The sequence below is a fragment of the Saccostrea echinata genome, unplaced genomic scaffold (assembly GCF_033153115.1).
Source record: "Saccostrea echinata isolate AGI-Se365-2 ecotype Australia unplaced genomic scaffold, CSIRO_AGI_Sech_v1 ptg000049l, whole genome shotgun sequence".
NCBI lineage: Eukaryota > Metazoa > Mollusca > Bivalvia > Ostreida > Ostreidae > Saccostrea > Saccostrea echinata.
This window is the reverse complement of record NW_026889798.1, coordinates 1,607,387-1,621,198: the sequence shown is the minus strand read 5'-3', so window position 1 is coordinate 1,621,198 and position 13,812 is coordinate 1,607,387. Positions and strand designations below refer to the sequence as shown.

Sequence of the window (13,812 nt, the reverse complement as noted above, 5' to 3'; positions counted from 1 at the left end):
GGTCTACTAAAAATTTAAAATTTTTGTCACAAGCAATATACAAGTCAAATATGAAAGACCTTGCAGAATCTAAGACTGAAAGGTCCTAATTGGCACAAGAAATAAGCGTGAAATATGTTGCCCTAGCACCAATTGCAATTCTTCGACAATTAAGATAAACTTCAAGGTTTTTGCAGACAAACAGAGAGGTAAACAGACCAAAAACCATATGCCCAAAGGCTTGCATCTCCGATAGACTGGATAGAGAAATGTCCAGTGACTGATAAAAGCAAACATTTGTACTTGGATGTATTTGCTGTGAATAGGAAAATGAAAAATTTTACTCTACCTGCAGATGAATTGTAAATTAACTGTTCAAAAATGTTTCATTTAAGCATTGAATCATTATATTTTGAAAGATATAGTCTCATAACTGCAACGGTGTGTGCAAACAAATTGAGTAACGCGCGTTAACGCGTTATGAAATTTTGTTTGCACACACCGTTGCAGTTATGAGACTATATCTTTCAAAACATAATGATTCAATACTTATATTCACATTTTTTAACTCCTTGCCTTGACTGCAAATGTGATTTATATTTCAAAATCCCTGTACTATCCTTCGGGTAAGTTATAATTAATGGAAGAGCCGTTGTAACAGCTTCTGTTCAATGTTAGCGTGAATTTTGATTTTTGCTTATGACGTTACATTTCCACGGCGTTCAACGTTTGTGACGTCAAAATAAAACGCATACTTTAACCTTTTGACCTCATGTCCGTGTTATGGTGTTTTGAATGCCGTAGCTTTCATAATACTTTATAAGCAAAATACATGAATGTAAATATATACATATGACGCACTTAAATATATTTGGGCGTATAAAATTGATCAAAGATTATAAATATAAATTTTTATCAGCATTTTAGTTTATATATATCTGCCGCACTTTTCTTGAAAATTAATGCAAATATAGATAATTTTGTTATTTTATAATATGACATTTGTAAATTTAAGCAAGTCAATCCGGCATTGGTACAGTCTACTTGAAGTCAACAAGTTGAACAACGATCATTTGAATGTACTGCCATTTTGCGAACTGCGATCTGTAGCCGATCTTCCAACTATGGGCAAACATAGGACCACATAAGCTTGTTATCTTGGAATCCCCAGGGATGGGGGAAAACCCATCAAAATTACTCGCCATTTTTCGAACCCAGATACTTCATAAGAATGGATTTTTAGATCAATGTTTGTTTATATTTAATTTTTATTGTTTTCATTAAATGACTCATAAAAGATACATCTATGCTGCATCTGATTAAATAAAACAGAAAGCTATCACAAAATAATTTAATGTTTATTGTTCAAATGTACTAAAAAAATGAATGTAACGGAATAAAAATGCTAGTTTTTGAAAGATATTTAATAATTTTGTTTTCCTTCAGGAAAAAAAAAAAAAAAAAAAAAAAAAAAAAAAAAAAATTAAAAAAAAAAAACCTTCAGTGTATTCGAATGAAATGCAAAATGTATGGAGATAAGTGATATATGGATAACAGTATTCAAGATCAAAATCCATTTAAACAATACAAATCTGGAGCGAAGGACACACGGACCTCCAAAAACATCAGAGGTTGGATTAGGTACCACTTAGGAGTGAACATCCCCTGTCGACTTGTCAAACCCACCGTGTGCTCCTTGTCATAATCGGGAAAAAAGGAAAAATTCGTAGACAATACAGTGCGTAAATAATGGTCTAACAATTTGTTTGAAAAAATGCTGACTGACTTAATGATAGGTCGTATTTGCTGAAAAGGTCATTTTATCCACCAAACTTGCGAAATGATGACTTCAAACGAGACTGTTTATATCCTTGTTTGTCATTACATGTAGCTTACCTCGTTTTAGAAATTGTTCCTACGAATCAAAAATACTTGTTTGATCAAACTCAAATTCAGTGTTAAACTAACGTAGCAACCCGGGAAACTATATGTGTTGTAAGATATTTGCATCATTGTTTAAAGCCAAAATGCTTTACATTTGGACTTGGTCAATTTCTCCATGAAACTAAAAAAAGTTTATATTTTGGTATTGGTCAACTATTCATTTAAAAAAGCAGTAAATTTTACGGTAAAATACACCCGGATAACACATTTCATAATCGTAAAGAGAAGACCCAGAAACAACAGAATTAATGAAAAACAGCGTAGAAAGAGATGATTTTGGTATCATTTTATTCGAACGGCTATATTTTTAGGTGCATTTTTAGATAAAACATACCATATTCAAGCAAACATATGTTCATTTTACATTCATCTACAACACAGTATTTGGCTAAGTATTGAAAAAAAATGTATAAATCTATGATAATTTTTTATCATTTTCATTAGCCTGTATTCCGCCATATCGTTATCCAAAGCGCCCACTTTCTTCAATCTATGAATTGCTAGGGCTAGTGTTAAATATATAAGTTATTGTTAACACTTTTACTTAAAATATTTATTCCTAAACGCCTGTAAATACAGTACTTTACATTTTTATGGTCTTTAATTTGTTGTCAAGAGTTTTCGGCAATCTTTATATTGTATACACCCGTGTATTTTCGCCCCTTTCGCCTTATTAATAGGTGGGCGAACTTTAAACGGGCAAATTCAAAGAACACAGTAAATTTTCTTAAACAGATTTGTGACTGGGCGAATTGAAAAGGGAGCAAAATTGTTTGCAATTGAAAATGGCGAATATAACACAGGGCGAAAAATATCCTAAGTCTTATGCAATATTTTTCAGCTGTCTGAAAGATTTGAAGGTTGGCCTCTTGAATCATAGGTCTCTTCTTGCATTTGTTAAAACAATCTTCTTAGATTATTTAAAATTTCTTCATTTCTTTTTTTATTGTGTGTGCCTTAATTCATGCTTCCAAACGCATCCCTTGAAACTAACCTTTTTAAATTCATTAGTTTTAGTTAAGGAAAGTGTAAGGAAATTTAATAAAGACAGAGATGAAGCAAAGCCAGACACTGGTGCACAGAAAACAATGAGTTTCTTTGACTTTGGAGGACAGTGTGCATACTACGCCTGTCACCAGATTTACCTGACCAGGAGAGCTTTCTATGTTGTGGTGGTGGACGCTTCTAAACGTCTTGACCAGAAGGTGGATAAGAAAGTGTGTGATCAAGATGATACTGTTTTTGCAAACTGGACATACAAGGGTATTTCATACGTTAAATAATGATGATTCACACAATTTGTTTGGTGAAATTGAATCGAAAAAATATATGTTTCTGATAAATGCTCATGCTGAGTTAAGACGTAAGAGGGAAGTTCATTTGAACTGTTCTGTCTTACATGCATTCCCTTCATTTTCTTGATAGATAAAAGTTAACCACGGGCCTTTTCCATTGAATATTATTAAGTTAAATTCGATCCAAAATGACCTAAAATAGGCAAAATCTTTTTAAGATTTTGTAATGTTTTTTTATTCTCATTTCATTTAATTTCGTCTAAAATGATAAAATTCTTCATTCTGTTTTTCAATACATTTTTTTAAATTAAAGCGAATTCTTCGATCTGATCACAACAGGCACATATTGTTTGCAAAGAAACGAAATGTATCCTTTTTTTCTTTGTCTATAATTTGGATCAATGGGTCTGTTAATTTATATTTAAATTGTTTCTTAATATCTTGAATAATACCAATTCTCTGCAAAATTCATGAACTTTAAATTTGCACAAAAATTTAGCTTTAATTTTCGACCAAAGAATAAATGTCATATTACCTATTGTCCATCAGTATGTTAGTCTCTGCGTGTCTTTCTTACTCATCCTACACATTTGGTCTGATTTCAATTAATAGCTGAATACTTGAAGATTGCAGCACTATACGTAATTCTGTATTCTGTCTTCTATTTCAATTGATGGCGTTGTATTTATTTCTAAAACTTAAAAAAAAAGCTCAATATTCTTTCAAATTACTATTCCTACTGCCCATGTCCGATTTGAAAAAAAATTGGTAAAAATATAGGGTGCATTAAGAAACATTGTACATACATGTATGCTTAATATCGGTTTTTCATTTTGAAGATCGATGTTTTTATTACTTAGAAGAATATAATTTTTTCTCCAGAACTGCAAGGCCATATTTGTCATATTAAAATTGAAACATCTTAATTTTGTGTGGATTCAAGTACGGATAAAAGATAACCCCTGGAAACTAGAATTGGGTTGCACATGCAATGAGGAGTAAAAATCTTGAATTCGATTATTTTATTTTTAAAGGGGCAAAGGATGTAAAAAGTATATTTTCTGAAGAACAGCAGGGCCAAGATAACTAAGTTGTGCGTTGTGGCCCATGGGCCGAAGAAAGAGATTTCAACATGCCAACAAGAGACTAACTTGATTAGTCATCGATTAATTGTCTCTTTCGAGAATTTTTCATTCATATAGAGATGTTACCATATATAGGTGAAGGGCTACACATTTAGACCCTTGCTCGGCACTCAGGGCCATGGAGTAATGAGGGATTTTTATTGTGTCAACGCCTACCGTGACACAGGGCCTGGTTTTTTAGGTCTCATCCGAAAGACCCACAACTTTCATTTCAAAGTACCGAGCGCTTGGGAAAGGAACAGTTGCTAGCTATTTTTTTTTTTATCTTCTTATGTCAGTCGCGGCAGGGCACAAATCCAAAACAACAACCTTCCGATCACGGAGAGATATCTTTACAGACTGAGCTACGTTGATGGTCAACGTGCTTTAAATCTGACTCAGACGAAAGAGTAAATTGCTTTGCAACGATTTGCAAATAAACTTTAACTGTTAATCAAGATTTTCTTGACTACATGTGCTTGCGAAATGCTAACGTCATATTCTATCCTTAAAGATTAATATGAGTTTAACACTCTCTGTCATTTGATATAGATTAAAGCATCAAATTAATTAAATTTATCTATAAAGTCCGTTACGAAACAATTGCATAAAATAATTACTGAGTGGTTTTCTGTAAATATTGCCAGGCTTATCTGCTGGTGTGATTTAAAAAAAAAATAAACATTTTTTTTTTTCCTGTATACAGATTACTTTCTATATTTGACGAAATCCATCCACACGTATTGTCATGGACATTTATATAACGACAAAGACAGTGATGTTATTATCATTCTAGTTGCAACCCACTGGAACAAACGTGTTTACAAGGTAAAACGATTTCAGGAATACTTCTTTGCAAGATAATCATTGATATTCTTTAAAAGAAATTTTGCCTCTGTACTGCTTCTGTACTGTGATATGCAGTGTTATACTGTACTTTATGCGTATAGTAACGTAGAGTGTATGTACGGGAGTGAAAGAGATAATCACAGAACTATCGGAAAATCAGGAGATTTTAAGTTTACATTGTAGCAGTGTAAAATTTTATTGTTGCACCTTAATTTTATGACTGTTTGCTGATCTTTTTTCTTTCTTACTTTTTGATGTAACAAATCTGAACCTCGCCTATACTATTGTAAGCAAATAAAGCTTTAACATTTGTATGAATACCAATTCTACTTAAAGTACAGTACCAACCAGACTCAACCTGACACAAAGCAGTCCCAGAGCAGTCCCGGGGACTGCTTTCTGGGACTGCTAAAGCAGTCCCAGAGCGGTCCCAGAGCAGTCCCACAGCGGTCCCAGAAAGCAGTCCCAGTGGACGAGGTTAATTAATCTAATGGGCGAAGCTTACTCCGAATGAGATTATCAATAAACAGTATAATTATAAAAGGCAGTTGAAATTGATGAGCAATTCTTTCTGAGTATATCAACAAATATTTTCAATTCTTACGCGACAGTCATTTCTGAACTCATTTCTGTAACAGTACGCGTATAGAATCAAATAATGATTATTGAACAAAGAAGATGCTCACACCTATTAAAAACATTAATATTTAAACACAATTATTTGGTTTATTAATTTTTCACCTAAATAAATCAATTTTTTTTATTTTCTGTGATTGATATTTGGTTTCATATTTATTTTTTTTATATGGAAAATTAAACTTGAATTGTTTATTTTCTACCAGAATTAGCTTTAACACATGCTATACCCTGAATGCATTTTTCTGAAGTATTGGAGCTTTTGAAAAATTCTTTGTTAAATATTGCCGAGTATTAGATTTCAGTCATGATTATTTTCAATGACTTGCCAATTTAATTATCGTTAGATTCTCGGTTTTAAGTGTTTTATAATATTAATGGTCGAGTATATATCTGTAAATCAAGCGAATGGAACCCTCAGATTATGTTCAAAATTAATTAATCCCGAAATAAATTTATACACAGTTATTGAAACAAAGATTTTTTTGCAGTACATAGATTGAAATTAGTGTCATCGTTGACCAGCGTGTTCAGTGATGTGTGACACTGATACCCGAATAAAATGCATTGACTTTCTGCTAATAATGCCCAAAGGCGACTGAAACCTCAGGTGTTGACACCATTTTATACAATTGTATTGCTTTTTATTAATCGGCCAGGTAAACACAAACAACACAAATAAGAAATAAGTAACAATTCCCGATATTTTTATATGTTTATTTTTTAAATAAATGTACTCTTTTAATAACTTGTTTATAAATTAAAAACTAATTCATAAATAAATCCCCCAATAATTGTTCATATTGTTTATGACAGAAGAATGATAGAATAATTTTATTTTATGGTCATTTAATAAATTATTAGGTTTTATTTGAGGGTGGTAAAGAAAATAGCATGGAGTGCTCTTTTTTGGGCATGGTATTAGCTTTTTCAATTAAGAAAAAAAGCCAGTATACATCCCTCTGAATATCTTAATGAAATGAAAAGTTTGTTTTTTGATTGTTTTTTTTTTAAATAGTGCTAATGCAAACTTTGAGTTCATAATTTGACAGCATTATTTTATTAAATAGGCCTAGAAATTTTTTTTTTTTCAAACACCTGTATTGAAGTTTAATTTAAGGGATAAAAACCATCCCCTGACTTCCCCTTTTAACCACTTTCATTTTTTAAAATTAATTCTAGACTACAATTGTGTAAATTAACAGCCCCTGAAGACATTTAGTTATTACTGTACATGTATAACTATCTCTACTTATTTAATTTTGTAAGAAATACTTTTTTTTTAATCTTAAACACCTCTCTGCAGAAAGTAAACAAAACAACAACAGGGAGCTGCAAATTCAGAATACACAAGGAGCGGAGCTATCATGTCACTCAGAACCTTTTTCACGCATGAGTGAACAAAGCAGTCCCAGAAAGCAGTCCCAGGGACTGCTGGGTCTGCTTTCTAGAGCAGTCCCACAGCAGTCCCATAGCGGTCCCAGAGCAGTCCCACAGCGGTCCCATAGCAGTCCCACAGCAGTCCCAGAGCGGTCCCAAAGCAGTCCCAGGGACTGCTTTCTGGGACTGCTTAGGTGTCAGGTTGGGTATGGTTGGTACTGTATATCATTGAAGGCAAAACCTAAGGAATTAGGGTTGCTCGAAGGGGACTGGAATCTTAATGATTTCCTTAAATGTTTTATTATACCAATACAAATACTAGCCAGTTTAGAGCCTACATTTTGCAATTATAAGGTGCAGAATAGAAATTACTCCTACCAAGAATTTAATAAAATGATTGTGTAAATTTAATAGAAAGGCATTGAATTTGAAATACAAAAATCTGCAAGCAATAGGGCATCGCCTCCTTAAGAGTAACTTTAAACGAGCTGTGTTATGAATACTCATACATGTAATATTATTTGGAACATATCAGAACTTTTCATACGATAAAAATAAATTGCTATGTTTTTCGAATTGATGTGTATCAGTTCATCAAACTGAGGCACCTTTTTAAGGAGAAAAGTCTTTTTACGGTGATTTTCAAGGAATCAGCAAAAAAGTGGGATTTACTCTTATCTAGTGAAAAATTTGTAGAGGTAAAATAAAAATTAGATATACATCTTTTCTACATTTGTTATTGCAGGGTAAAGCTGACTTTCTTGATAGTCTGCAGAGCGTATTGCCTGCTAATTTTAAGCTTGTCCAGTACATCAGAGAAGACAGATGCTTCTGCACAGATTTATTGACTGACCCCATCAATGACCTTGAAGAATGCATCGTACAAATAGCAGCAGAGGAAAAGTGGAGTGAAAAAATTCCCTGTGAATGGATATTTTCTGACACAATTCAGAAAGAGAAGCATAGGCGGGTGATGAATCTTGACGAAATTAAAAATCGATTTAGGCATCATGGAGATGAAAACCTAGTGCTTGAACTGGCAAGTGATATGTTAAGGTATTATCACGATGCTGGAAAAGTTCTTCATTTTGATGAAGACTATCTTAGGAAATTCGTGATAATTGATGTCCAGTGGTTTGTTAATGCATTTAAATTCATTATGACAGACAGGATTCATGTAAAGGGAATCGTTGCTAGTAACCAAGATTGGGAGGATTTCTACAAAACAGGAAATTTAAATGATTCCCTTCTCAGTGATATTTGGAAATTAGAAGATGAAAGACTTTTGAGAACTGAAACTTCATCAAAGAATGCAAAATTTGATAAGGATCCTCGTTTTCTACTGTTCCACAAAGAACAATTATTGTTGTACATGCAGAGATTGGGTTTGATTTCTAGTGAAGGCAAGACACACTACATTCCTTCCATGAATAAGAAGGACTTTGGAGAAACACAGAAAGAGATAATCAAGAGGTCGAATTCAAAGTCCTCCGTCCTTGTATACTTGTTCGACTTTTTGCCGTATTTCTTCTTTTATCGTTTAGTTGTAGCGTTGATGCAAATAGAAAATTGGACAGTACTGACAAGTAACAATATAAGCTGCTTGTACAAGGATGCTGCACTGTTCAATCACAAAAATCATAATATTGCTATCGCAGTAACTACATCTACAATTCAGCTTCAAATATTTCAGTCCGGCTCTCAAATGACAATGCTCCCAGAAGTGACATTGTCTATTCGAAAAAGAGTTGAATCCATATTGCAGAGTGTAACGAAATCTTTCCACAAATGTCTTGCATACGAAGTGGGATTTATTTGTGATGAAGAAGAAAATCAAATTCTAGGCAAAGAAGTTGCCCACAATTTTGTCGAGGAAAGCAAGGTGGGAAGTGGAAGCCAGATGCCATGCCCTCGACATCAGATGGAGGGATTCCACACGATAAACCCTGATTATTTGCTTACATATTGGAAATAAAAACCATTATTTTCCAGTTGAAACGATCTAACAAATCCTGCATATTGATTATGCTAACATTTTCTCTTAAGAAATATTTCCATGAACTTGTTTATAATGCTTTAATTGATGTTTATGCAATCATTTTTGCTACACATTCGTACACATGTAGGTTTTTCCAAGTTTCATAAAAATCATTTAAATTTTGTTTGTATTTCGAATAAGCCGTCATTGAATGAAATAATCATATGAATGTACATATACATGTTTGTGTTCAAAATCAATTCTAACGAAGTATATACGAGGGCCGTTCAAAAATTACGCGGACTTGTTGCACAGAAAATATATTTGACGACATAATCAAGCAAAAAGTCACAAATAATATAAAAGAATCTTTTCAGATATGATCATCAAAATTTCATATCAAAATATTGTAAATTGGTATCAATTTCAAGTGAATTAACAGGACATGTCATGAAGTCACGGCGCAGTAAACTTTCAACGTCACGGGCATTTAAAAAATGGGAGCTTTCATTTTCTGAATATTTTCCCTTATTATTGTGTGTTTTAGTTTGTGTTAAACCCAAAACTGCAGATATTTCTGAAGTAAAGTTTGACGTCAGTCGATCTCAATCACATTCTTAACAGCCCAGATCAGTGTTTTGTCGATGAACTTCTTCCATCCCTCCCGGATTGCCTTTTGACTGAGGTCTAACAGTCTAAAATTCTTTTTTACATTTTGTAGAGATGTGTCGGATATTCTTCTGGTTCACTACATGTTTCATTAGGATTATTTTAGGATTATTTTGGGTCTCTATTTGCGTTTTCGCAGCATGATTCATGATTTGATAAAAGTGCGCTGCTCCGTCAAATCACGAGACGTCATTTTTTGCAGTTGATTTCGTAGGGGTCACATCGGAGAAAAATTAATATTTCTGTTAGCTATTCAAATATTACGCCAGAAATCTAAATACTTAATAATAAAACAACAAAAAATTTTGGATACCGCATGTTTGATTTTCAACATTTTTGCCGTGCTCCGTATATCACCATCAGCTGTATCAAAACGGCAATAATTTTATCAGATATTAAATAAAGTCAAAAAATTTTACCAAGAATTTATTGGAATTTTGAAGAAATATGTTCCTGTGGAATTTCAATTCTATATGACGTCTATAAGAGTAAATAATAGCAGAGTCCGCGTAATTTCTGAACGGCCCTCGTATATGTCTAGGAAGATGTAAACTATTTTTCGAATAAATGTCCTTCTCTCAAAATCGAAATTTTATTGTATTGTTTTATCTTGCAAAAATCTTATGAACTATTAATTTAATTTAAGGAGGCCTGAACACAGTTGAAATGCCGTTTTGTTTTACAATTTTAAATTTCTACTTTTATTTTAAAAAGTAACTTTAATTAAATAAACTTAAAAGAAAATTCAAAAACTTTTATGAGAAGGACATTCTTCAAACATCTATGTAAATATGGTCATTGTTATTGTTAATATTTAGGTTTTACAGAGTGTGTTTAATTTGTTTACTCTGCACACATCACTGAGCAGAGATTGACAATACTTGTGAGTTGGTTTTGCTTTCTCACGATTCTACTCTGAATTTTTTTGGATTATAGTTTTAATATTTTGTCATTGACATATACATAACAAATTTTTCACTTTTGCATGACCTGCGTTTATCAATATGAAAGTCATATAACCCGAAATTTTATGAAAGGCGAAGTACATGTAAATGTTATACAGAAACAATCAAACCTGGCGCAAGCCCTCGTACTATTTAAAAAGTAGAATTATATTTAGTAGTTCTTTTGCGTCGGAAAGGGAGAAGGAGGGGGTGTACTGAACTGTTGTTTTGTTTTTAAATCACTCTCCATCAGACGTAAACGATAAAGCTTTGAGTATTATTTATTTGTATAACTCTCAAAATTACGTTTGAAATCGAAAAAAATATGTACATGAATGTGATCCTTTTAGGGCCTGAATTTTGAAATATTTATGCATACAAATGAACAATTTTTTGTAAAAGAACGTGATTTTCTTATCCTCAACCATTAACCATTTAATAAAACACGTATGTACACAAGTACTCAACGCATAAAAATATTTTCCTGTAAATCATTGTCAGCCCAATTTTCTTACAAACACTGTTCACGCAGTTTTAAAAATGTTTCGCAATTTGTCATGAGTAAATTGATTCCCGAAAGGCGACAGAAAAATAATCATTTTATCTACTAATTAAACTGCAAAACTCTTCTTTTCTTTCGGCCTCTTTGTTGGCAAATTCTTTGCGAGATTGGCTTGACACAGGTATTAAATTATTTTTTTACGATTTAGAATCTTGTTTATTTTGTTTCGGCTTCACCTAATCTTCCTATTGTTAAAAACTCAAAACGGAAATTTAGCTAATTGACTTCATCACCTTTATGCTTTTTGATAATGTAAGTAACCAGTGTCTAGCCTGTCAAAAGATTTTTTTTTTCATTTTTACATGTTTAGTGCAAGGTAAAATTCCAAATCTTTTGGGGCTATTGAGTCATATTAAATTGAAATTTAATATTGAAACATGTATAGCTATTAAGAATTTCCACATACAATTTCAATATAGAAAAAAAATTGAAAAAGAGTGAGCCTTGTGGAAAAACATATTTCAATAAGCTTAAACATGATTGTGACGTAAACCTTTTGTTTGTGGTGCCCATTCTATAGCTTAATGTTGAGCTAACGCCTCAAACAATCCATTACGTTACCTGTAAGTGTCCATTCTTTTTGGAAAACTGTCCATTTTTTAAAGAATGGACAGTTTTTTTCTTAAAAAAGAATGGATAGTTAAATCAAAGAGAATGGAAAGTTACAGGTAAGCTTTGGAATGTGTTCAAGAGGGAAACAAAAACAAATACATTAAATAAATTTTAATTTTATACATGTAAATAACAAAAGGAAAGCGGAGATCAAAGTTAGTCCAGAACACAATGACTGCACAGCATCCACTCGAATTTACTCTTTTAAATCCACGAATAATGCACATAATTTCAATACTCAAAACTTAATTTTTACACAACTTGAATTCAAATGACACAATTTCACATTTGATTAAAATTTCGGAAAAATCATTCCCTCGAGGAGAATTCATTTTCAAAGAGAAGTACATCTAATATTAAATCCTCCACCCAGAAAACAGTACGCACCATGAACACTACACTGCTGCATTAATAATTCCATAGAAAATAAATAAAAATTAAACATTTCCAGATTTGATTTGAAAAACATTTTCAGATTGAAGATTGGCTCATGGCTAATCCAAAACTCCGAACACAATTTGCATCTCACCATTACACTGCTGCAGTTATGTATCCTCAAAACAGAATTCAAATAAAACATTTCCAGGTTTGATTCGAGTTTGTTCATCTGTATCTGTCGTCGAAGTTCATTGTTGGGTCGAAATTTGACTAATATTTCTTTTACCCTTACTTTTCTGTTTCCAGATACAAATATCACTAATTTTGTGCATATTATGGTTTATTAGATTTTGAATCTTCATATACTCTCTCCATCACAGGAAAACATGTATGCCTTTACAATGCGAATTGGAAACTGATTATGAAGCATCGCGTACTTGTATAAATACTAATACTAATATCCCTAAAATCCATCTGTAACTGTCCATTCGATTCTTAAGACAAAGACCTTTTGTTATCTGCATCTGGAAACACAGTAATGGCTATTCAACAAATTGCTCTGCATCCCTAGCTTACCTGTGACTGTCCATTCCGTAAACAATAAACTTGTCATTGTATGTGTGCTACCTGTCATATCTCATACAAGTTTTGTACATTTCTTATTTAATTTTCAGAACAAAGGAAATCATGTTTTAAGTAGGAGTAAGGCCCCAAAGGTCAAAATTTTGAATTTCTTATTCCCATCTAGCCAAAATTTGGATTTTCACACCTGGGTGGTAACCTGTGTATAGTCTGTTTTTTAAGGCTTATTACCTGTAATTTTAACCTGTGTTATACAATTTCATTATCACAATACCTATCAGTAATATTTTGTTTATTAGATATTAATTAATCAGGTTCTACATATTAATTATTTTAAAATACATACTTATTTATCAATACCATTTTTAAAAAAAGGAAAAAAATAATTTTAATTAATTTACATTTTTGGATCACAAGTTTGATTAAAAGAGAATAGACATGTTATAAATAATTTTTGCAAATGAATAAGTAAATAAATGAATAAATATTTAAATCAATAAATCAACATAGAGATAAAAAAAATTTTGACAATCAACAATTGAAAGTATTTGGATTATTACTTTACTAATTCAGTTAAGAGATTGAAACAATTAAAAGAAAAAGAATTTTATTTTAAATATGTACATGCATATATAAGTAATTTCTCCACACATTTTTTATGATATATTTTTATGTCTGATAAGAATTGGACATATTCTATTGACAAAAAATGTCAAAAGGATTAGAAACAACATAGAAAATCTTCTGTTAATGCAACCTTTTGTAAAATTGTCATAATATAATTTGATTTATATAGTCTACTGGGAAAACATTAGTATTGTCAAAACCTTAAATATTCTTAAAACACAAAATATAATCTTCTTAAAAACTAGGATTTTTA

General features: G+C 32.0%; 1 protein-coding gene across 1 annotated transcript in view; it reads left to right on the top strand.

The window, feature by feature from the left end:
- Positions 1-13,812, top strand: part of LOC133203253 (probable serine/threonine-protein kinase pats1) — a 111,516-nt gene that overhangs the window by 18,428 nt on the left and 79,276 nt on the right. The gene's annotated exons all lie outside the window — the stretch shown is intronic.